Genomic DNA, 25,761 nt, shown 5'->3' with positions numbered 1-25,761 from the left:
CCTTTTAATGTACTGTTGGATTCCGTTTGCTAGTATTTTGTTGAGGATTTTTCTATCTATATTCATCAGAGATATTGGCCTGTAGTTTTCTTTTTTTGTGACATCTTTGCCTGGATTTGGTATCAGAGTGATGGTGGACTCGTAGAATGAGTTTGGGGGTGTTCCTCCCTCTGGTATAGTTTGGAAGAGTTTGAGAAAGATAGGTTTTAGCTTCTCTCTAAATGTTTGATAGAATTTGCTTGTGAAGCCATCTGCTTCTGGGCTTTTGTTTGTTGGAAGATTTTTAATCACAGTTTCAATTTCAGTGCTGGTGATAGGTCTGTTTATCTTTTCTATTTCTTTCTGGTTCAGTCTCGGCAGGTTGTGCTTCTCTAAGAATTTGTGCATTTCTTCCACGTTGTCCATTTTATTGGCATATAGATGCTTGTAGTTATCTCTCATGATCCCTTGTATTTCTGCAGTGTCATTTCTGACTTCTCCTTTTTCATTTCTAATTCTATTGATCTGAGTCTTCTCCCTTTTTTCCTGATGACTCTGGCTAATGGTTTATCAATTTTGTTTATCTTCTCAAAGAATCAGCTTTTAGTTTTATTGATCTTTGCTATTGTTTCCTTCATTTCTTATTCTTTTATTTGTGATCTAATCTTTATGATTTGTTTCCTTCTGCTAACTTTGCGTTTTTTTTTTTGTTGTTGTTGTTGTTGTTCTTTTTTCTTTCTTTCTTCTTCCTCTAATTGCTTTAGTTGTAAGGTTAGGTGTTTATTTAAGAATTTTCTTGTTTCCTGAGGTAGGATTGTATTGCTATAAACTTCACTCTTAGGACTGCTTTTGCTACATCCCATAGGTTTTGGGTTGTCGTGTTTTCCTTATCATTTGTTTCTAGGTATTTTTCTTTTCTTCTTTCATTTCTTCATTGATATCTTGGTTATTTAGTAGTGTATTGTTTTGCCTCCATTTGTTTGTATTTTTTACAGATTTTTCCCTGTAATTGATATCTAGTCTCATAGCGTTGTGGTTGGGAAGAGATACTTGATGCAATTTCAATATTCTTAAATTTACCAAGGCTTGATTTTTGACCCAAGATATGATCTATCCTGGAGAAGAAAGTGTAATCTACTGTTTTGGGTGGAATGTCCTGTAAATATCATTTAAGCCCATCTTGTTTAATGTATCATTAAAGCTTGTGTTTCCTTTTTTTTTTTCATTTTGGATCATCTGTCCATTGATGAAAGTGGGGTGTTAAAGTCCCCTACTATATTGTTTTACTGTTGATTTCCCCTTTTATGGTTGTTAGCATTTTGCCTTATGTATCGAGGTGCTCCTATGTCGGGTGCATAAATATTTATAATTGTTATACCTTCTTCTTGGATCAATCCCTTGATCATTATGTAGTGTCCTTCTTTGTCTCTTGTAAGAGTCTTTATTTTAAACTCTATATTGTCTGATATGAGAATTGCTACTCCCACTTTCTTTTGATTTCCATTTGCATAGGATATCTTTTTCCATCCCCTCACTTTCAACCGGTATGTGTCCCTAGGTCTGAAGTTGGTCTCTTGTAGCCAGCATATATACCAGTCTTGTTTTTGTATCCATTCAGCCTGTGTCTTTTGGTTGGAGCATTTAATCCATTTACATTTAAGGTAATTATCAATATATATATTCCTATTACCATTTTCTTAATTGTTTTGGGTTTGTTATTGTAGGCCTTCTCCATCACTTATGTTTCCTGCCTAGATAAGTTCTTTTAGCATTGTTGTAATGCTGGTTTGGTGGTGCTGAATTCTCTTAGCTTTTGCTTGTCTGCAAAGGTTTTAATTTCTCCGTCAAATCTGAATGCTTGCTGGCTATAGTAATCTTGGTTGTAGGTTTTTCCCTTTCATCACTTTAAATATGTGCAGCCACACCCTTCTGGCTTGCAGAGTTTCTGCTCTAAGTTCAGCTGTTAACCCTATGGGGATTCCCTTGTATGTTATTTGTTGCTTTCCCTTGCTGCTTTTAATATTTTTTCTTTGTATTTAATTTTTGATATTTGAATTGATTATGTCTTGGCATGTTTCTCCTTGCATTTACCCTGTATGAGACTCTCTGTGCCTCGTGGAGTTGAGTATTTCCTTTCCCATATTAGGGAAGTTTTCAACTATAATCTCTTCAAATATTTTCTCAGTCCGTTTCTTTTTCTCTTCTTCTTCTGGGACCCCTATACTTCAATTTGAATGTTGGTGCATTTAATGTTGTCCCAGATGTCTCTGAGCCTGTTCTCAATTCTTTTCATTCTTTTTTCTTTATTCTGGTCTGTGATAGTTATTTCCACTATTTTATTTCCTCGTCACTTATCCATTTTTCTGCCTGTTATTTGCTATCAATTCCTTCTGGAGAATTTTTAATTTCATTTATTGTGTTGTTCATCATTGTTTGTTTGCTCTGTAGTTCTTCTAGGTCCTTGTTAAACATTTCTTGTATTTTCTCCATTCTATTTCCAAGATTTTAGATCATCTTTACTATCATTACTCTGAATTCTTTTTAGGTAGACTGCGTATTTCCTCTTCATTTGTTTGGTCTGTAAGGTTTTTACCTGGCTCCTTCATCTGCTGCATATTTCTCTGTTTTCTCATTTTGCTTAACTTACTGCATTTAGGGTCTCCTTTTCACAGGCTGCAGGTTCATAGTTCCTGTTATTTTTGGTGTCCGCCCCCAGTACGTAAGGTTGGGTCAGTGGGTTGTGTAGCCTTCCTGGTGGAGGAGACTGGTGCCTGTGTTCTGGTGGATGAGGCTGGATCTTCTCTTTCTGGTGGGCAGGACCACGTCAGTGGTGTGTTTTGGGATGTCTGTGAACTTATTATGATTTTAGGAAGCCTCTCTACTAATGGGTGGGGTTGTGTTCCTATCTTGGTAGTTGTTGGGCATGGGGTGTCCAGCACTGGAGCTTGCTAGTCATTGAGTGGTGCTGGATGTTAGTGTTCAGATGGAGATCTCCGGGAGACTTTTCGTCATTTGATATTACGTGGAGCCAGGAGGTCTCTGGTTGACCAATGTCCTGAACTCGGCTCTCCCACCTCGGAGGCTCAGGCCTGACACCCAGTGGAGCACCAAAACCCTGTTAGCCACACGGCTCACAAGAAAAGGGAGAAAAAAAGAAAGAAAGAAAGAAAAAAATAAAATAAAGTTATTAAAATAAAAAGTTAAAAATATTAAAGTAAAAAATAAAAAAGTAATTTAAAAAAAGAAAGAAGATAGCAACAAAACCAATAAATCCAACAAGCACTAAAAACTATACTTAAAAAAATAAATAAATAAAAGTACAGACAAGCCTAGCACAAATGATAAAAGCAAACCTCTACAGGAAAATCACACAAAGAATCATACATGTACACACTCACAAAAAGAGAAAAAGAAAAATATACATATATATATACACATACATATAAGAAAAAAAGGAAGAGAGCAAGCAAGTCAATAAACAAATCTCCCAATGATAATAAGCTCTAAATACTAAACTAAGATAAACATAAAACCAGAAACAAATTAGATGCAGAAAGCAAACCCCAAGTCTCCAATTGCTCCCAAAGTCCACCACATGAATTTTGAGATGATTCGTTGTCTATTCAGGCATTCCACAGATGCAGGGTACATCAGGTTCACTGTGGAGATCTAATCCACTGCTCCTGAGGCTGCACGGAGAATTTTCCCTTTCTCTTCTTTGTTCACACAGCTCCTTGGGTTCAGCTTTGGATTTGGCCCCGCCTCTGCATGTAGGTAGCCCTCTGGCATCTGTTCGTTGCCCAGACCGGAGGTGGTTAAAGGAGCGGCTTATTAGGGGGCTGTGGCTCACTCAGGCCGGCTGTGGGGGGTATGGAATATGGGGCGAGCCTGTGACTGCAGGGGCTAGCATGATGTTGCAACAGCCTGAGGTGTGCCATGTGTTCTCCCAAGGAAGTTGTCCCTGGATCACAGGACCCTGGCAGTGGCGGGCTGCGCAGGCTCCCAGGAGGGGAGATGTGGATAGTGACCTGTGCTTTCACAGAGGCTTCTTAGTGGCTGCAGCAGCAGCGTTAGCACTTCATGCTCTCTCTGGTGTCCGCGCTGATAGCCGTGATTTGCACCCATCTCTGGAGCTCATTTAGGTGGTGCTCTGAATCCCCTCTCCTCGTGTACCCCGAAACAATGGTCTCTTGCGTCTTAGGCAGTTCCAGACTTTTTCCCAGACTCCCTCCTGTCTAGCTGTGGTGCCCTTGACCCCTTTAGGCTGTGGTCAAATAGCCAACCCCAGTCCTCTCCCTGGGATCCGACCTCCGAAGCCCGAGCCTCAGCTCCCAGCCCTCACCTGCCCCGGCGGGTGAGCAGACAAGCCTCTCTGGCTGGTGAAGGCTGGTCGGCAGCAATACTCTGTGAGGGAATCTCTCTACTTTGCCCTCTGCACCCCAGTTGCTGCACTCTCCTCCGTGGCTTCGATGCTTCCCCCCTGCCCACCCCGTCTCCACCAGTGAAGAGGCTTCCTAGTGTGAGGAAACAATTCCTCCTTCGCAACTCCCTCCCAGAGGTGCAGGTCTCGTCCCTATTATTTTGTCTCTGTTTTTTGTTTTTTCTTTTGCCCCACCCAGGTACGTGGGGAGTTTCTTGCCTTTTGGGAAGTCTGAGGCCTTCTGCCAGCGTTCAGTAGATGTTCTGTAGGAGTTGTTCCACGTGTAGATGTATTTCTGATGTATTTGTGGGGAGGAAGGTGATCTCCACATCTTACTCCTCTGCCATCTTCAAGGTCCCCCCGAAACTAACATTTTAAAAGTAAATTTTTATTGTTGCATCCAGCTTAGAATTACTGAAGACCTATAGGTTGTCTAGCTCTGCCCAAAACACAGTGACTAAAGCACCCAGCAAAGCACAAATTTTGAAATCTATCACAAAAAAATGCATTTGGAATACCATGTGTGGAGTGTCTGGTCAATTCAAGCCACACACAATCTTTCCCTCAGTTTCTGTAATATCAAATAAGTTCTGTTATATATCTTGATTTACCATGAAAGGTAAGTGTCATATTTTAGGCAAATAAAAATTATAAAATTTGACAACTGGCAAATTATGCTAACATCTGGTAACAAATCATTCCTGACAGTTCAATAGTACACTTAGTGTGTAGCTATTAATATTATAAAGAGCAAAATGCTAAAATTATAACACTTGACTAACATATTCCCTGACATAATAGAAGGAATGCAGTGTTTATCTTAATGTGTAAGAAATGTCACCTTTTCATGTCTGAGTTTTGAAGTAGTTTGGAACCAAGTAACTATAAACATGGATGGCATCACGCAGTGCCACGAGCTAAAAAGAGAATTGAAAATTTCTGAATTTGGAATGACATGATAATATATTTACAGTATATGGAGGGAATAGGTAGAATAGTGAAAATACATTGTGGCAATAATAAAAGCAGTAAAATGACATTACATACCTTACCATCGCTAATCTGGTGCAATATCGCTTTCTTGATTAAGTTGGCTAATTATTGTAGAGAGTGGAGGTTCTAACTGGCAGTTTAACAATAAAGCTCTAGAATCTAGCTAATAGTTAAATAATATTTTATTCAAATGCCTGGTGTTGGGATATAAATATTATTACTGTCACTGATCTTTTAAAGTGAGAAAGATAATTTTACTGTCAGTTTTTGTTTCTACAGTCATGGTGTTATTCACTTTCACCCTTAAGTCACTTTTATTTACTTATAAATGTTACCCCCCAAAACATAAAATAAATAATAGTAAAATATTAACAAGAAAATAAATTATATCCATGAAAGTATAAGCTGAATTGGGACATGAACATCTGCATTGTACTTCTGGCTTGGTGTTATGTTAAATCACTGTCCCTCCGTGGGCACAATTTACATAGTATAAAATGAGAGGGTTGCAGACTGTAATATTTACAGTCATTTCTAGGTCTGAAAATGTATCTGTTCTTAACTTAGACTATCCAGTTGAATTTAGAAAGTTTACTCAACCATGAATTAATCGATTTAACTGGCTACATGATAAAATACATATTTAGAGAGACTTTTGCTCATTTATATTTCTGTGAGTGTGTATGTGTCAATCATGAAGGTCGCATAAGTAAGCAAGAACGTTGGCATCTCTGTGTTTTAATATAAGCAATTTTTTTAGACATGTTTATTGGAGTATAATTGCTTCACAGTGTTTTGTTAGTTTCTGCTGTACAACAAAGTGAATCAGCTATATGCACACACATATCCCCATATCCCCTCCCTCTTGAACCTGCCTCCCCCCTCCCTATCCCACCTCTCTAGTTCGTCACAAAGCACCAAGCTGATATCCCCGTGTTATGCAGCAGCTTCCCACCAGACACCCGTTTTACATTTGATAGTGTATATATGTCAGTGCTACTCTCTCACTACATCCCAGCCTCCCCTTCCCGCCCTGTGTCCTCAAGTCCATTCTCAACATCTGCATCTTTATTCCTGCCCTACCATTAGGTTCATCAGTACCATTTTTCTACATTCCATACATAGAGAACCAAAGTTAACGTAGATTAAAATAAGAGTTTTCAATCTTGATGAGAAATCCCAAGATATAGAATAACAGTTCTAAAATGATGTCTAAAGTATTACTTTATACATAGATATATATTTTGGAAGCTCCTGTGTTCTGTTTCATGGTTGTATGTTAGATTGTACAGTTGAAGATTCTAAATGTAACTGAAGTCTAAGTATTCATTTGCCCTACCGCATTCATAGATAATTTATGGATGGATTTGCACTTCTCTAACGCCTGAGCCTTAATTGACTTACAAATACGTGAAGTGTCATTTGAAGTATACAATGGGCTCTTAATGAAATTCTCTACGTCTTATGTTCTAAAAATATTTCAGAGATTCATATTTTAAACTTGGTAAGAATACCAGAGTAACCTTCATACATTTTCATAGTCTACAAGCTGAAATCCAACTACATGACTTTTTGTTTTTACATCTTTATTGAAGTATAATGCTTTACTGTAGTGTGTTAGTTTCTGCTTTATAACAAAGTGAATCAGCTATACATTTACATATATCCCTAAATCTCCTCCCTCTTGCTTCTCCCTCCCACCCTCCACATCCAACCCTTCCAGGTAGTCACAGAGCACTGAGCTGATCTCCCTGTGCTATGTGGCTGCTTCCCACTAGCTATCTGTTTTAAATTTGGTAGTGTGTATATGTCAATGTCACTCTCTCACTTCGTCCCAGCTTACTCTTCCCAATCCCTGTGTCCTCAAGTTCATTCTCTATGTCTGCGTCTTTATTCCTATCCTGCCCCTAGGTTCTTCAGAACCTTTTTTTTTTTTTTTAGATTCCATCTATATATGTGTTAGCATACAGTATTTGTTTTTCTCTTTCTGACTTACTTCACTCTGTATGACAGTCTCTAGATCCATCCACCTTACTACAAATAATTCAATACCATTTCTTTTTATGGCTGAGTAATATTTGATTGTATATATGTGCCATGTCTTCTTGATCCATTCATCTTTCTGTGGACATTTAGGTTGCTTCCATGTCCTGGCTATTGTAAATAGAGCTGCAATGAAAATTTTGGTACATGAATTATTGAATTATGGTTTTCTCAGTGTATATGCCCAGAAGTGCGATTGCTGGGTCGTATGGCAGTTTATTTTTAGTTTTTTAAAGAACCTCCATACTGTTCTCCATAGTGGCTGTATCGATTTACATTCCCAACAACAATGCAAAGGGTTCCCTTTTCTCCACACCCTCTCCAGCATTTATTGTTTGTAGATTTTTTGATGATGGCCACTCTGACCGGTGTGAGGTGATACCTCACTGTAGTTTTGATTTGCATTTCCATAATGATTAGTGATGTTGAGCATCCTTTCATGTGTTTGTTGGCAATCTGTATATCTTCTTTGCAGAAATGTCTGTTTAGCTCTTCTGCCCATTTGTGGATTGTGTTGTTTGTTTTTTTGATATTGAGCTGTTGGAGCTGCTTGTATATTTTGGAGATTAATCCTTTGTCAGTTGCTTCGTTTGCAAATATTTTCTCCCATTCTGAGGGTTGTCTTTTCATCTTGTTTATGTTTTCATTTTTGTGCAGAAGCTTTTTAGTTTCATTAGGTCCCATTTGTTTATTTTTGTTTTTATTTCCATTTCTCCAAGAGATGGGTCAAAAAGAATCTTGCTGTGAGTTATGTCATAGAGTGTTCGGCCTATGATTTCCTCTAAGAGTTTGATAGTGTCTGGCCTTACATTTAGGTCTTTAATCCATTTTGAGTTTATTTTTGTGTGTGGTGGTAGAGTGTGTTCTAATTTCATTCTTTTACATGCAGCTGTCAATTTTTTCCCAGCACCACCTATTGAAGAGGCTGTCTTTTCTCCATTGTATATTCTTGCCTCCTTGATGAAAAATAAGGTGACCAGGGCTTCCCTGGTGGCGCTGTGGTTGAGAGTCCACCTGCCGATGCAGGGGACACAGGTTCGTGCCTTGGTCCGGGAAGATCCCACATGCCGCAGAGTGGCTGGGCCCGTGAGCCATGGCCACGGAGCCTGCACATCCGGAGCCTGTGCTCCGCAACGGGAGAGGCCACAGCAGTGAGAGGCCCGCGTACCGTAAAAAAAATAAAATAAAATAAGGTGACCATATGTGCGTGGGATTATCTCTGGTCTTTCTATCCTGTTCCATTGATCTATATTTCTGTTTTTGTGCCAGTATCATACTGTCTTGATTACCGTAGCTTTGTAATATGGTCTGAAGTGCGAGACACTGTTGCCTCCAGCTCCGTTTTTAGTTCTCAAGATTGCTTTGGCTATTCGGGGTATTTTTTGTTTCCATAAAAATTGTGAAATTTTTTGTTCTGTTTCTGTGATAAATGCCATTGGTAGTTTGAGAGCGTTTCATTGAATCTGTAGTTTGCTTGGCGTAGTATAGTTATTTTCACAATATTGATTCTTCCAATCCAGGAGCATGGTATATGTCTCCATCTGTTTATGTTATCTTTGATTTCTTTCATCAGTGGTTTATAGTTTTCTGAGTACAGGTCTTTTTCCTCCTTAGGTAGGTCTGTTCCTAGGTATTTTATTTGTTTTGTTGCTATGGTAAATGGGATTGTTTCTTAAATTCTATTTCTTATCTTTTGTTATTAGTGTATAGGAATACAAGAGATTTCTGTGCATTAATTTTGTATCCTGCAGCCTTACCAAATTCACTGATTAGGTCAAGTAGTTTTCTGGTAACATCTTTAGGATCCTCTATGTATAGTATCATGTCATCTGCAAACAGTGACACCTTTACTTCTTCTTTTCTGATTTGAATTCCTTTTATTTCTTTTTCTTCTCTGATTGCTGTGGCTAAAATTTCCAAAACTTTGTTGAATAATAGTGGTGAGAATGCACAGTCTTGTCTTGTTCCTGATCTTAGAGGAAATGGTTTCAGTTTTTCACCATTAAGAATGATGTTGGCTGTGGATTTGTCATATATGGCCTTTATTATGTTGAGGTAAGTTCCCTCTATGCCTACTTTCTGGAGGGTTTTTATCATAAATGGGTGTTGAATATTGTCGACAGCTTTTTCTGCATCTATTGAGATGATCATATGGTTTTTCTCCTTCAATTTGTTAATAATGGTTTATCACATTGACTGATTTGCATATATCAAAGAATCCTTGCATTCCTTGGATAAATCCCACTTGATCATGGTGTATGATTCTTTTAATATGCTGTTGGATTCTGTTTGCTAGTATTTTGTTGAGGATTTTTGCATCTATGTTCATCAGTGATATTGGCCTCTAGTTTTCTTTCTTTGTGACAACTTTGTCTGGTTTTGGTATCAGGGTGATAGTTGCCACGTAGAATGAGTTTGGGAGTGTTCCTCCCTCTGCTATATTTTGTAAGAGTTTGAGAAGGATAGGTGTTAGCTCTTCTCTAAATGTATGCTAGAATTCTCTTGTGAAGCCATCTGGTCCTGGGCTTTTGTTTGTTGGAAGATTTTCATCACAGTCTCAATTTCAGTGCTTGTGATTGGTCTGTTTATATTTTCTATTTCTTTTTGGTTCAGTTTCAGAAGGTTGTGCTTCTCTAAGAATTTGTCCATTTCTTCCAGGTTGTCCATTTTTGGCATATAGTTGCTTGTAGTAATCTCTCATGATCCTTTTTATTTCTGCAGTGCCATTTGTTACTTCTCCTTTTTCATTTCTAATTCTACTGATTTGAGTCTTCTCCCTTTTTTTCCTGATGAGTCTGGCTAATGGTTTATCAATTTTGTTTATCTTCTCAAAGAACCACCTTTTAGTTTTATTGATCTTTGCTATTGTTTCCTTCATTTCTTTTTCATTTAATTCTTGTATGATCTTTATGATTTCTTTCCTTCTTCTAACTTTGGGGTTTTTTTTCTTCTTTCTGTAATTGCTTTATTGGTAAGGTTAGGTATTTATTTAAGAATTTTCTTGTTTTTTGTTTGAGGATTGTATTGCTATAAATTTCCATCTTGGAACTTCTTTTGCTGCATTCCATAGGTTTTGGGTCGTCGTGTTTTCATTGTCATTTGTGTCTAGGTATTTTTTGATTTGTTCAGTGTTTTCTTGCTTGTTTAGTGGTGTATTGTTTAGCCTCCATGTGTTTGTATTTTTTACAGATTTTATTTCTGTAATTGATATCTAGTCTCATAATGTTGTGGTCAGAAAAGATACTTGACACAATTTCAGTGTTCTAAAAATTTACCAAGGCTTGATTTGTGACCCATGACATGATCTATCCTGGAGAATGTTCCATGAGCACTTGAGAAGAAAGTGTATTCTGTTGTTTTTGGATGGAATGTCCTATAAATATCAATTAAGTCCATCTTGTTTAATATCTCATTTAAAGCTTGTGTTTCCTTATTTATTTTCATTTTGGATGATCTGTCCATTGGTGAAAGTGGAGTGTTAAAGTCCCCAACTATGATTGTGTTACTGTTGATTTCCCCTTTTATGGCTGTTGGCATTTGTCTTATGTATTGAGGTGCTCCTATGTTGGGTGCATAAATATTTACAATTGTTATATCTTCTTCTTGGATTGATCCCTTGATCATTGTGTAGTGTCCTTCTTTGTCTCTTGTAATAGTCTTTATTTTAAAGTCTATTTTGTCTGACATGACAGTTGCTACTCCCGCTTTCTTTTGATTTCCATTTGCATGCAATATCTTTTTCCATCCCCTCACTTTCAGTCTGTATGTGCTGTCTCTTGTAGACAGCATATATACGGGTCTTGTTTTTGTATCCATTCAGCCTGTCTATGTCTTTTGGTTGGAACATTTAATCCATTTACATTTAAGGTAATTATTGATATGTATGTTCCTATTACCATTTTCTTATTTGTTTTGAGTTTGTTATTGTAGGTATTTTCCTCCTCTTGTGTTTCCTGCCTAGATAAGTTCCTTTACCTTTTGTTGTAATGCTGGTTTGGTGGTGCTGAATTCTCTTAGCTTTTGCTTGTCTGTAAAGGTTTTAATTTCTCCGTCTAATCTGAATGAGATCCTTGCTGGGTATAGTAATCTTGGTCATAGGTTTTCCTCCTTCATCACTTTGACTATGTCGTGCTCCTCCCTTCTGGCCTGCAGAGTTTCCGCCGAAATATCCGCTTTTAACCTTATGTGGGTTCCCTTGTATATTATTTGTTGCTTTTCCCATGCTGTTTTTAATATTTTTTCTTTGTATTTAATTTTTGATAGTTTAATTGGTTATGTCTTGGCATGTTTCTCCTTGGATTTATCTTGTATGGGACTCTCTGGCATTCTCTGCAGTCCAGTCTCTGTGCTTCCTGGACTTTGACTATTTACTTTCCCATATTAGGGAAGTTTTCAACTATAATCTCGTGAAATATTTTCTCAGTCCCTTTCTTTTTCTCCTCTTCTTCTGGGATCCCTATAATTCGAATGTTGGTGCGTTTAATATTGTCCCAGAGGTCTCCAAGTTTGTCCTCAATTCTTCTCATTCTTTTTCCTTTATTCTGTGCTGTGGTAGTTGTTTCCTCTATTTTACCTTCCAGGCCACTTATCTGTTCTTTTGACTTGGTTATTCTGCTATTGATTCCTTCTAGAGAATTTTTAATTTCATCTATTGTGTTGTTCATCATTGTTTGTTTGCTCTTTAGTTCTTCTAGGTCCTTGTCAAATGTTTCTTGTATTTTTTCCATTCTATTTCCAGTATTTTGCATCATCTTTATTATCATTACTCTGGATTCTTTTTCAGGTAGACTGCCTATTTCCTCTTCATTTGTTTGGTCTGGTGGGTTTTTACCTTGCTCCTTCATCTGCTTTGTGTTTCTCAGTCTTCTCATTTTGCTTAATGTACTGTGTTTTGGATCTCCTTTTCGCAGGCTGCATGTTTGTAGTTCCCATTGTTTTTGGTGTCTGCCTCCAGTAGGTAAGGTTGTTTCAGTGGGTTGTGTAGGCTTCCTGGTCGAGTGGACTGGTGCCTGTGTTCTGGTGGATGAGGCAGGGTCTTGTCTTTCTCGAGGGCAGGACTGTGTCTGGTGGTGTATTTTGGGATGTCTGTGAAGTTATTATTTTAGGCAGTCTCTCTGCTAATGGGTGGGCTTGTGTTCCTGTCTTGCTAGTTGTTTGGCATAGGGTGTCCAGCACTGTCGCTTGCTGGTTGTTGAGTGGAGCTGTGTCTTACGTTGAGATGAAGATCTCTGGGAGAGCTCTCACCATTTGATATTACGTGGATCCGGGCGGTCTCTAGTGGACCAGTGTCCTGAACTTGGCTCTCCCACCTCAGAGGCACAAGCCTGACACCTGGCCAGAGCACCAAGACCCTGTCAGCCACACGGCTTAGCAGAAAAAGCAGAAAAAAATAAATAACTAAAAAATATAGTAAAGTAATTAATGTGAACAGTAAGTTTAAAATTATTAAAAATTTTAAAATTAAAACGTAATTTAAAAAAAGAAGGAAGAATGCAACCAAACCAGAATCCAAATGCATCAATGATAACCAGCACTAAAAACTATACTAAAAAAAAAAAAAAAAAAAAAAATGGACAGACAGAACCCTAGGGCAAATGGTAAAAGCAAAGCTATACAGACAAAATCACACAGAAACATACATATACACACTCACAAAAAGAGAAAAAGAATGTGTGTGTGTGTGTGTATATATATATATATATATATATATATATATATATATAAAGGAATAGAGCAATCAAGTCCATAAAGAAATTTACAAGTGATAATAAACTCTGAGTACTAAGCTAAGCTAAACATAAAACCAGAAACAAATTAGATGCCCAAAGCAAACCCCAAGTCTACAGTTCCGAAAGTCCACTGCCTCAATTTTGGAATGATTCGTTGTCTATTCAGGTATTCCAGAGATGCAGGGTACATGAAGTTTATTGTGCGGATTTAATCTGCTTCTCCTGCGGCTGCTGGGAGAAATTTCCCTTTCTCTTCTTTGTTCGCACAGCTCCTGGGGTTCAGCTTTGGATTCATCCCTGCCTCTTTGTGTAGGTTGCCTGAGGGCAACTTTTCTTCACTCAGACAGGACAGGTTTAAAGAAGCAGGTGATTAGGGTGCTCTGGCTCACTCAGGCCTGGAGGAGGGAGGGGTACAGAATGCAGGCCGAGCCTGTGGCGGCAGAGGCCAGCGTGACATTGCAACAGCCTGAGGTACACGGTGTGTTCTCTCGGGGAAGTTGTCTCAGGATCACGGGACCCTGGCAGTGGCGGGCTGCACAGGCTCCCACGAGCAGTTGTCTGGATAGTGACCTGTGCTTGCACACAGGCTTCTTGGTGGCTGCAGGAGAAGCCTTAGCATCTCATGCCAGTCTCTGGTGTCCACGCTGGTAGCCACAGCTCACACCTGTCTCTGGAGCTCATTTAGGCGGTGCTCTGAATCCCCTCTCATGATGTGCTCTGAAACAATGGTCTCTTGCCTCTTAGGCAGTTCCAGACTTTTTCCTGGACTTCCTCCGCCTGGCTTTGGAACACTAGACCCCTTCAGGCTGTGTTCACTCAGCCAACCCCAGTCCTCTCCCTGGGATCTGAACTCCGAAGCCCAAGCCTCAGCTCCCAGCCCCCACCTGCCCTGTCGGGTAAGCAGACAAGCCTTTCAGGATGGTGAGTGCTGGTCAGCACCTGTTCTCTGTGAGGGAATCTCTCCGCTTTGCCCTCTGCACCTCTATTGCTGCGCTCTCCTCCATGGCTCCGAAGCTACCCCCCGCCACTCCCCACCCCGTCACCGCTAGTGAATGGGCTTCCTACTGTGTGGAAACTTTTCCTAATTCACAGCTCCCTACTAGAGATGCAGGTCCCGTCCGTATTCTTTTGTCTCTGTTTTTTGTTTTTTCATTTGCCCCACCCAGATACGTGGGGAGTTTCTTGCCAAAATTGGGAAGTCTGAGGTCTTTGCCAGCATTCAGTAGATGTTCTGTAGGAGTTGTTCCACATGTAGATGTATTTCTGATGTATTTGCGGGGAGGAATGTGATCTCCACATCTTACTCCTCTGCCATCTTGAAGGTCTCTCTCTCTACATGACTTTGTAAAAGAGAATTTAAGTTCCAGGCATATTGCTTTTTGACAACAGATACTGTGCCCTATATCAAATGTCTTATGAAAATATTATATGTTTACTTTTTGCAATTTTAGAAAGAGCTGTTCATGTGAGAGAAAATGTCATTTTATTAGTGGTAGTTTTTTCTTTTTTAGTTGTAATTCTTTATTTTTTAATTTTAAAATTTTTTTGGAAGATTTAAGATCTGCAGAAGGCAAATGAAAAGCAAAGACACTGTTTGTTTGTTTGAAAGCTAGATTAATAGAAGGGTGAATCTCCAAATTTGACCATTACATACTGGAAATAAATATCAGAAAATACATGTAGATTGACTAGTTATTTATGTAGAATAACAACTGCTTTCTCTGAAAGTTTTCATCTTTGAGTTAGGAGGTCACTAAATTAAGTGGCTCACTATTAGGAAGCCCTGATGTTTGCAATGCAGGAGCAATGGGCAAAGGTCACTGAAACAGAGAAACCTCACTATTTGCTTTAAAGAAATTAACAAGCCAGATTGAACCTTGGATACCACCATCCTCACATAGACTTGGAATGTTCTCTTGCTTCTTTATGATTCCACCTTTGTTCCTGGCTTGATAGATTTTAAAAATTTGAAAAAGAGGATCACTGAGGATCAGAGGTTCTATTGCCACTACCATTTTAGTAGTGGGTGTGGTATGCTATAGAAACCTGGGAGATGGATTGCTTTATTGGTCCAAATCTTCATCCTCTTCTATATTCAAATATATTGCCATGTAACTCTTCAGTTTATCCAACTTAAAGATATTTATTTTTTATTAGTGCCTACCACTTGACATTGAACTTTGCCATGTGACAGACGTAATAGTGAACCAGCTCTGTATCTAGATCTTAAAAGACCTCTTGTGTAACCATATGCTTTGCTTCAACTCTACCATCTCAAGAGGAAAAACATGCCCAGGGAATCCTGCTGGTTGAGAAGGAGTAAACATGTGGTGCAGTGTTCCCCCAACTAAGCTGCTGCAACCTAAACACAGAATTAATATAAGCAAATGCTTATTGCTGTGTGCTGCTGAGATTTTACCTTTATGCAGTTTTCCTCTTTATCTCTAGTAACATTTCTGGTTTTAAATTACATAAAGAACAAAGTATATAAAATCTATGTATATAGTCACTCTATTGTATTGCTATGTCATGATATACATTTTCCATGCTTTCACTTTCAACCTATTTGTATCATTGAATATAAAATATATGTCCTTTAGATAAGATATAGATGGATCTTTTTTAACCCAAATTGAAAATCTTTGCCTTTTAATTAGATTATTTAATCCAATCATATTTAATGTTATTAATAATGTAGTTGGATTTATGTGTGTCATTTTTACTTTTTGCATTCTCTATATTGGCTGCCTTTTTGTTCCTGTGTTTTTCCTTTACTGCTTTCTTTTGCGTAAACTGAATATTTTCTAATATAGCATTTTAATTTTTTTATTGTTTTTCACTATATATTTTTATGATTTACCATGTACATCTAAACTTATCCGAATCAGCTTCATATTTATACCAGCTTACTTCTGGTGGCATATAGAAACACTACTATATAGCTTTATTCCCTTCCCCCCCCCTTTTTTGTGTTTTTACACACATTATATCCATAATGTTACAAACCCAACAATATGTTGTTATCATTATTACTGTACTACCTGTAGACATTTTCTTAAACCAATATAGCTTTGCACACATGCTTCTACTTTGTACTTTTTTTTGTAACTATATAATATATATATATATATTTCTGTATCTTAAATGCACAACAATATCTTATATACATATTATTTGACAATTTCTTTTTAAAGTGGTTAAGAAAAGAGAAAATATGCATTTATACTGTCTTTTATAGTTTTATAATTAATAGTTTTCTTTTTCACATGGATTTAATTTACTATCTGGCATCCCTTGCTTTCAGAGTGAAGAACTTTCTTTAGTATTCTTGTAAGGTAGGTCTGGTAGCAACATTTTCTCAGATTTTGTTTGTTGGGTAAAGTCTTTATTTCACCTTCATTTTTTTTAAAGATAGCTTTGCTGGATTCTGATTGACATTTTTTTATCTTTAAGCCCTTTGAACATTGTATCCCACTTCCAAATGACCTCCATTGTTTCTGCTGAGAAGTCAGCTGATAATCTTATTGGGCTTCCCTTGTAAGTGAGGAGTCATTTTTCCTCTTACTGGTTTCAATATTTTCTGTGTGTCTTTGACAGTCAGCATGTTTACTATGATGTGTTTGTTCATGGATCTCTTTCCATTTATCCTACATAGAGTTTGTTGAGCTTTCCTGGATGTGTAGGTTATTATTTTTCAATAAATTTCAGAAGGTTTTAGTCTTTATCTGAAATTTTTTCTGCTTTCCCTTTCTCCTCTACCTCTTGTATCCGTATTATGCATTTGTTGGTGTGCTTAATAGTATCCCACATTTCTCTGAGGTTCTGTTCAATTTTCCTCATTATTTTTTTCTCTCTGTTTTTTGGCTTGCATAATGTATATCGATCTTTGAGTTTACTAATATTTTCTTCTGTCCATTCCAATCTGCTTTTGAACTCCTCTAGTGACTTTTTAAAAAATTTCAGTTGTTGTACTTTTCCCTTCGTAATATCCATTTGATTCTTTCTCGCAATTTCTATCTCTTTATTGATATAGATTGTCAATCATATCTTCCATTATATCTGTAACCGGGCTTTCCTCTAGTTCTGTTAACATTTTATAATGGCTGTTTTGAATACGTTTTCTGTTAAACACAACATCTGATCACTCTCACAGTTTGTATTGCTTGTTTTTTTTTTCTTCTTTTCCCCAATATAAGGGTTATACTTTCCTGTTACTGTGCGAATTTCATACACTTTTGTTGGAAACTGGAAGTTTTAGACAATATATTGTAGCAACTCAGTGTTGGTTCCCTCCTCCCTCACTATGTCCCCTCCCCATGTCCAGGTCCCTGGCTTGTTGTTATTTTCTTGTTTATTTTTAATGACTCCCTGGGTAATTTTAGTGACATTTAACACACACCCCCCCCCAACACACACACATTATTTTAAGCCTATGATGTCATTTTGTATATGCCCACAGTCATCCTGGGGTAACAGTGGTTTGGGTAGTGCTCTCTTTCTCTAACCACATACAGATATTAATCTCCACTAATTGCCAGCTGATTGCTGTCTTGTTTCAACAATTATCTGGAACATAAATTGTTCTACAGATGAATTCAATCGAATTATGTTACTTTTGAAGGAATAGTTGCTGAGGTCAATGCATTATATTTTTTCAGACTATAGGAGGACCCCTCCTAACTGTCTTATACACTGGTTCTGTCCTGAAAACTAGCAAGACTACAGCCGAGGTTGTACCTTTATTAAGTTTACAAATATGCCAATTTCCTCTCACCACAATCTTTACTGTTCTCGAGCATGCCTTTCAGGCTTAAACTTCTCCACACTCTGCTGCAAATGAATTCTGCTGACCCTTTCCCCAGGTAAAATCTCTGAGCTGAGGTGGGAACAATAGCAAACTTCTGTCTAAAGACACCTCCACTCTAGGAGATGAACACTGGGAGGCATGGAGGGCAGCACTAGTTGACGTCCTTTTCTCTTGCTTCTCCTTACATGGAATCACTGGCTTATGAGCCAGGATTTGGGCTCATTTGGGGCACCAGTATTCTCAGTGCATCATACCTATGGTAGAGCCTTCACTCTATGAGCGAGGGTTAGTAGAAGGGAGCTTCTCATCTCTTGTTTGAAATTCCTGGGACTTAGCCTCACCAACATGCACCTGGGAGTAGGATGAGAAATGCTGAAGTTTTGCCTCTCCCAAAAAGAAAACTCTCTGGCTGGTAGCCATGAGGCAAGGCCCTGTGTTTGTGGCTGCAGCAATCTAGAGTGGAGTCCAGTCTGGGTTGGAGGTAGTGGTCTTGGTCTAAATACTCCAAACTTTCAACTTTCTTATTGATGTTTATAGATTTTCCTTAATAGATGTTTCTTCATTTGCTATTTATCCTTAGGACCATTTCCACAGGAGTTTTTTGTCCCCACTAGTTTCACTGTGGAGCAGGTCAGCAGTGCTCCTCATGCTGCCTTGCCAGAAGTTAATTTATCTTATTATAGGCATGGATGGTTATGCCAATGAAAAATTAATCAGTCAATCTAAGAAAGAAATGGAAAATTTTATTTGAGCAAATTTGAGGATTATAACCCTGGAAGAGCATCCCAGAAAGCTTTGAAAACTGTTCAGCCAGTTAGAAGTCAAAAATATGTTTTTTGAGACAGAAGACTGTACATCAAATGATGTGTTACTGACAGTTTACATAATCCAGATCTAAGCATCATGTTGTGGGTCATGTGGCCCCTTACAGGATCAAGAAGGAATCTTGCCTTTTTTTTATTTTTGCGGTACGCGGGCCTCTCACTGTCGTGGCCTCTCTCGTTGTGGAGCACAGGCTCCCCACGCGCAGGCTCAGCGGCCATGGCTCATGGGTCCAGCCGCTCCGCGGCATGTGGGATCTTCCCGGACCGGGGCACGAACCCGTGTCCCCTGCGTCGGCAGGCGGACTCTCAACCACTGCGCCACCAGGGAAGCCCAGGAATCTTGTCTTTTAAGGCGTTGTCTTGTTGATGCTGGGAGAATGTTGCTCTTTATGGTTGAGCAGATATTCCTGCTGATTGGGGAGGTTTGGTGATAGGGGAGATTTGGTTGATGCGTAAAGCAGATACACAATGTACAGTGAGAGGAGAGAGGAGGCCAAAGGGCAGAGAAGATTTTTTTGTTTAAATTTCTCTAGTCTTCCCATAAAATATGACTTTTATTTCACAGTTAACATCTACAAATATTCAGATATGTATACATACACAGGTTAATATATTGATGTATAACTTCTTCTTTGTCAGCTGAAAAGTTGCAAAAGCAGTGACTCCTCCCACTAACAGGGAGCACATCTAGCACCCATTTCTTGGATTCTAATATGATTCTCTAATAAAAAGAACCAGGGCTCCTTAGAGAAAATGGCTGATTCTGGAATTGGGGCAGAATGTATACCAGATTAGCCTGTAGTGTCTTGTAGTGCTGGAAAGTAAGTAAATACTCAAAATACACACACACACACACACAAATGGAGGATTTATAAAAGGGACGTAGGATCCAACTGAAAGATCTCCCGGTGGACAAAGCTGGAACAATTTGTTTAACAAATTAAATAAGGTAATATCGAATTATAATCCAAAGCCAGAAGTAAATATCTGTGAATCCATACTGTTATAAATAAATGATGGTATAAATAAATAAATGGGAGAGAAGATTCAAATCTCCTGTGAAGAAGAATCTCCTGTGCAAAGAACTATGTAGATATTCAACCCTCAGGGACTGGAGCATAATTCTGCACTTATTAATGGAGTATTCTGACAATCACTACTTCAGCCAGGTTATCAAGGTCCACATCAACAGTGACAAGTTGTGCTGAGAGTATGTACTGAAGGTACGTTGTGATGAAAGTGGCACTTTACCTCTCTGGTCTTCCTCTCAAAAACCGTAATACAAATCAAATTATAAGAAAAACATCATACAAATCCAAATAGAGGTGATTTAATATAAAATTCTTAAAACTGTTAAGGTCATCAAAAACGAGCAATTCTAAGAAACTGTCACAACCAAGAGGAGGCTAAGTAAACATGGCAACTAAATGCAATGTGGTATTCTGGGTGGGATCCTGGAAAATAAAAATGGCATAAGGTAAAAACTAAGGAAATCCAGAGAAAGCATACACTTTATTTAGTAATACTGTATCATTATTCTTTGATTAATTGTGACCGGTACATCCTAAATTAGTAAGATGTTAACAATAGGAGAAACTGAGTGTGTGGTATATGGAAATTCTCTGTGCTATCTTCACAATCTGTTTGTAAATCTTAAACTGTTCTAAGATGTAAATTTTATTTGAAAAGTGGTGAGTAAATGAGCCTTCAGTACTGTCGATATCTGCAGGAAAGATATCCCAGCGTGATGGACTACCCAGTGCTAAGCTAAAAACATGTCTGGTGTGCCTGAGGCACAATATAGAGAAAAATGTGGTTGGAGTAGAATGAACATGGGGAAAGTGATATTAGAAAAGGTTAGGGACCTAACAGAGGGGGAAAGGAAACAGACTATTTTATGATTTAGAGGGCCTTTCAAGAACTTGGGTTTTACTGTGGGTGAAATAGGAGTCATTGGTATGCTATGAAAGAGTTACTGTTGTGTTTGAAATAGACTGAAAAAGATGGATGAGAAGCAAGAGTGGAAGCGGAGATACTGGTTACGATAATCCAGAGGAGAGTGGTAATATTAGCAATGGGGATAGTGAGAAATGTTTGACTCTGGATATATTTTGAATGTAGAAACAGCCCAATATTCTGATTGGCTGTGTAGCGTAAGAAAAAGATATATATCAAGAATGACTATAAATGCCTGCAAGGATAGACATGTCATTAGCTGTGATGTAATTGGAAAAGGTTTTGGGGGAAGATTAGAGGCTCAGATTTGGGTATTTTGGCTCGAGATATGTATTAGCATCTTAGTAAGAGGTATCAAGTAAACAAAGAAGCAAAGAAATCTGGATTTCAGCAGGTCAGGAAAAAGAGAAACAGATGTAGTAAAAGCTGCCCGTGAGGTAGGAGAAGAAAAGCCAGAGCCAGAGACAGAAAGGAGAGGGAGGGAGAGGGAGAGAGAGACTGAGAATGTGAGAGAGAGATCTAGGATGCCAAGAGAAGAAAGTATTTCCAGGAAGAAGGATGTCTGCTGTGACAAATGTTGCTGCTGGATCAATTAGACAACTGAGAGTTGACTTTGGGTTCAGTAGTGTGAAAGTCACAGCTACCATAACTGGCCAATTTTAGGTGAGGGAGAGGGTAGTAGTAGGGGTGAATATCTCATTGAGCCAGGGAACATAAACTATTTTAAAGAGCTTTACTGTATATGGGAGTAAACAAATGGCAGCAAATAGAACATGGGATATATAGTCAAGAGAGGTTTTTCAGGAATACCAAAATATTTATACGTTGATGGGTATGATTCAGTAGAGAGAGGAAAACAGTGATATTCTGAGAGGGGAGGGATTTGCTGGAGTGGTGGTTCTGACTGGATTAAAAGGATTGGTATCTTGTACATATATAGAGGATTAGTCTTAGATAGGAGTATGGAGACTGCACCTACAATAAGAGGAATGAAAGCACAGAAAGTAGATATAGATGCTGCAGAGGTGGGTAGATGTGGTGGTGAAAGTTTATTCTCTTTCTATTGCTTCCATTTTCTATTACTGCTAGCACCATTATTCAAATCAGTAGTGATAACTTCCTTCCCTAGTTTAAAACTTTATTTTGAGCCCAAATAAGATTATCATTGTAAATTATAGTTGTCCTCAGTATCCTGGGGGTTTAAAGGATCCCAGGACCCTAGCAGATACCAGTATCCGAGAATGTTCAAGTCCCTTGTTTAAAATGACTTACAGCAGTCAGCCTTCTTTATCCACAGGTAACGCATCAGCGGATACCAAGGGTCAAAGGTAGCACTGAAAAAGATTATTAAACTTCATACCACATTCCACTTTTGACAGGTCAGGCAATGAATAAATGTCACAGACAGTAATGTCTGCCCTAAACTGAACACTTCTTAATGGCACTATTCTCTTTAAATTAGCAATTCTTAGAATTTTTTTCTTTCAGCTAAATATTGTAATGATTTGACAGACTCAAAGTATTCCTTCTTCAATTGAAAAACAGATCATTAGAATCAATGGCAAGATTTACTTTTCTTTAAATGGAATACCTTAATACAATGATATCAGGGCTCTGTAGAATGTAAATAAATGGTTGCTTCTGGAACGCATAAGCAAAAATAAGCACAAAAATATGTTTCCAATAAGAAAGTCATTTGGTCATCAGTAATGCTTGTTTGAGAATCATTATTCAGTCCCCGACAATTGCTCAGCATACAGTGGATAATCAATAAATACTTTGACCAATATGTGAGTGGATAGAACTGAATCTTCATGATACCCTGAATATTAACCTATACTCAAGATTCTCTGATGTAGTTCAGTGTAAGGGAGTAGGGGAAAATGTCTATTTATAATAAAAAATATTTTGTAAAGGATTGCTTATATAAGTCTTTCCCATCAAGGAAAGGAGGTGAAAAAGAAATTTCCTGATCAATGCTAGGTCATAAAAGAGAAGAGGGAAGAAGGGAGGAAGGAAGAAAAAATGGAAAAAAAAAAAAAAGATAAACTGAAGAAACCATTCATTTCCTTGCATCTATCACAAAATTTTCAGCCATCCCCCTTGTCTTTAACTTGACTTGCCTTTGTCTGTGTGGACCCAGGGCAGTGCTTTACTACTGCATAATCTGTGATGCTTCCTTGGGATCTCAGCCCAGGTCCCCATCTGTAAAAGTTTCTAGGCTAAGGAGCACTGTATATTAAATTCTCCTATGTGGTATCTATATACCCAGCTACAAACATACCCATCCATGTGTACTTGATTAAACTGTCACCATTTCCTCCTCTACATGCCCAGAAGGTGTCAACATGCATTTATAATAGCGGCTAAAACATTTTTAAATTCTGGAAAATCCAGTGGGGGGAAAATCTTTTACTTGAATAGAGGGATGTTTAGTCAGAAGTCTTGTGCTGATCTGTACCATTTAGCTGACCAGAATTATTTCTGGATGAGTGTGTGACAATATTTTAAGTTAGGCAATCCTGAATAAAATCAACAACAACAAAATAAGTCATAAATTTGGAGCAGGTTAATAAAGCTGTTCCTGGGCTGCGGCACATGCCCCAGAAGTCCCCAGGATCTGTTCTGTGACTCTGTCTTCTGTGGCATGTGGTGCACTTTGCTTCTGTGATTATTAGAGTAACAGTAGCAACTGGGTGAACGTTGCTGTACTCACAGCAGCTTCCAGTAATATCTAAAACCCCAAACCACAGAGAGATGCCTCCTAGGGATTATAGGATGAAGAGCAACCATTCTGGTGGGCATAAGTGAGAGCAGAATGTCCTTTTGCATTCTGTAAAATCAAGAGTTGTGATAAAAACCCACCTTAAAATGACCTGGAAACTTCTATGTATAGATTCAGATGTGTGTGGCAGGAAAAAAACTTCACTGAAAAGATTGAGACAAGGGAGGTAGCCTTGGGCCTCATCCTCCCAGGATGCATCTCTATCCTCTTGTTGGAAGGAAAGAATGACATAGAGGGGAGGTGTCCCTTTTTAGAGGGAAGATATTAGATGTTCCAAAAATAAGGCACTTTCCTCTAAACATTTAGTGCTGAAGGCTTCTGTTGGGGATTGGATAGGAAATATGTAATGCACTGCACATCCAGGAGCCCTGGCTTCAGAGAGAGAAAAGCTGGATTGTGAACTGGTTTTGTCATTTGATTCCTGTGTGAATCCTGGGCAAGTTATTTACATCTTTAAACCCCCATCTGTACAGTGGATCTCAAAACTAGTTCAACCTAACTGAAAGAACATTTGGGAGGCTCACTTGAGGCAATGCATGGAAAGCACTTTCTATGATGTGCTACAGTGCCGTCTAATGTAAGACCATGGAATTGAATCAGACTTCTTTTAATTCCCTGTTTTACGACTTACTGACAGTATAACCCTGGGCCCACTAACTTTACCTCTGTAAGCCCCATATTTCCAAAATAAAATATGGAGAAGTTAATCAAACTCACTTCAAAGGATTATTGTGAGGATTAAATGGAATAATCTACCATAATGCCTGGCATAAAACCTCAACAAATAATAGTTATTATTACTAAATGAGAGACATTGTTTTATTAACACTAATGACATTTCACTTCTTACCTAACCTATGTGAAAAAAAATTATAGAACATGACTTGTTTGTAAAAAGAGAATGGTACCTTCGGAAAATGCCTCCTGCTGTTGCTGCATCCGAATCCAGGGAACAGTTTCAGGGGTACATTACTCTATGTGCTTTTTTTTTTCCTCCATGCCTCCCAATCTTTATTTCTGAATCACCAGAATCTTGCTTTCATTGTAACCTGACTGGTCTGGGGAAAACGTATTTTTGATGTTAGAATCTGCAAGAACTTTAGTTTTCTTTCCCTAAGTTGAGCTATGGTATATTCTTGGGTGAGTATATCACTTTACATTTTTTATAAGAGGTTCAAGCATCTTGATTGAACAAATAGCTAACTGAGCACCTACTATGTTCCAACTACCATGATGGAACAAGTATTATAAATAAAAACACATGCATATGGCCCCTAAAATCTATATTATCTTTCCCATTTAAATTAGGAGGTAAAATGTGCAGAATATAATAGGATTACAATAATGGATTCTTTTGTGAAAGTAAAGTCAGTGAGAAGTTTGTAAAATGTTAAGTCATGGAGAAAGATGGCTCTTCACATCAAGAATCACTTCAGATCTTTACTTGAGCTCTCATCCTTCCCTAGGTTGACAGAGCAGTAGACAATAATCAGTAGAAAACATTTCCTGTTGCTCACTGCCTTTTATGAACAGCATCTTACCTTGCAAATGTTCAGTCTTTGTGCTCTGGGACTAGCTACCCAGTGGGGCTGCTTGGTTGGCCCATTAACTCTGCTCAGTGCATGCTTTATCATTGCTAAACAGGCTCAATTCCCAATTACAGGGTAATGGCATCATTAGTTTTGCCATTGTTATTTAGTCATAATGATAAGAAACAGAAAATATTGTAGAAAATTGGGGAGAATCTGTGTACTTTAGAGCCCTGATTTTTTTATGAACATATCATATGTGCCTGCACAGCTCAGTTCATTAACAGAGACAGAAACTCTTTTTCTAATGCTCATGGTTACTAATAAAAATCAATTGCAGTTGAAGGAGAAAGGAATAAGGAATAATCATGAGACCTTTTCCCATTTCTTGTGACTCAAAACAGAAGCCACATCTAGAAAAATTCAAGTTTATTTATTTTTTTCCTGACAGGATTTCTCACATCCAAGAAGCATATCCTTAAGAAAAAAAAAATGTATCACTTCTAACACATTTATTTCTCAGAAAAACTCACCTTCATCTTCCATTTACTGAAATAATATTTTCTTTAAGTTGAATTAAAAAAAAACAGAAACATCTTTTGACATCTAGTCTTGGCTCTTAGACAAACAAAAAACCCAGTCAAGTAAGAGAACTGTTAAAATGTATTTCTCCTTGCTTTTTAAGATAGTTTATTT

This window comes from Orcinus orca, chromosome 10 (assembly GCF_937001465.1).
Source record: "Orcinus orca chromosome 10, mOrcOrc1.1, whole genome shotgun sequence".
NCBI classification, from domain to species: Eukaryota; Metazoa; Chordata; class Mammalia; order Artiodactyla; family Delphinidae; genus Orcinus; species Orcinus orca.
The sequence above is the reverse complement of the archived record's forward strand: the minus strand, read 5'-3'. Positions refer to the sequence as shown.